The sequence below is a fragment of the Penaeus monodon genome, chromosome 32 (assembly GCF_015228065.2).
Source record: "Penaeus monodon isolate SGIC_2016 chromosome 32, NSTDA_Pmon_1, whole genome shotgun sequence".
In the NCBI taxonomy this organism is placed as follows: Eukaryota; Metazoa; Arthropoda; class Malacostraca; order Decapoda; family Penaeidae; genus Penaeus; species Penaeus monodon.
The window spans coordinates 13,541,062-13,542,010 of record NC_051417.1 but is presented as its reverse complement, the minus strand read 5'-3'; the positions used below and the strand labels follow the sequence as shown (position 1 = coordinate 13,542,010).

Genomic DNA, 949 nt, shown 5'->3' with positions numbered 1-949 from the left:
TAATTCGTTTTTACAGACGTAACTGAAATGTCTTTTCTGTTAAATGTGGCTATATTACTGAGCTTTTGTGCATGATATGCTCCACACATGTATTTTCACTATATTAATTTCTAGGCGCGTAGACATGAATAATGCTACTTAGGATATGCAAATTAGATGTGATATGCCATGTTCTACTCATCCTCTTTAGCTTTGATCATTCATATTTTTCTATTTTCTGATGTGGATTATTGCCTAGTGTTCTCAAAGAGTATAGTTATATAAGAAATATTGTTAATGACAATGTTTATCTTTAGGCTGTAAAAGGCGTAGTAGAATCTATAGTTTTCATCTCGTCTTTTCTTCGCTGACAATGTTTGCTAGATACTTGAACAGAACCTTATGTAATCGGCCGTTAGTGTAATCATCACTGGAAACAAGGATATATATTTTGCTTTTGAGAGAAAAATAAAACAAACCGAGCTATGATTTTTTTAACAGGAACTCAAAGAAATAGAGAAGCGCATGGTGTTTACGCCGTGGTGGCGCTGGGCACCTCAGGATCTTGGCGAAGGCGCGGCGGAAGTCGAGGTTGAAGATGGTGTAGATGACGGGGTTGAGGGACGAGTTGATGTAGCCGAGCCACACGATGAAGTTGATGAGCTTGTCGTTGGCACCGGGCACGTCGGGCAGAAGGGCAGGATCACGTACATCAGGAAGAAGGGCAGCCAGCACACCACGAACGAGCCCATGATGATGCCCAGCGTCCGGGCGGCGCGCCGCTCCTTCGACAGCGAGATCTTCTGCCGCTCCTCGATGAACTGGTGGATCTGGCTGCCGTCCTTGGGTCGAGCCGCACCACCACGCCCACGCTCCTCTTCTCGTCGAGCGCGACGCGTCGTCCTTGGCGTGGCTCGGGTCCGACTCTCGGCGATGGGCGGGGGCGCCAGGCCGGGCGTCGACGAGGACG

General features: G+C 47.8%; 1 pseudogene; it reads right to left on the bottom strand.

The window, feature by feature from the left end:
* Positions 1-462: 462 nt before the first annotated feature.
* LOC119593554 overlaps positions 463-949 on the bottom strand; it is a 1,406-nt pseudogene continuing 919 nt past the window's right edge.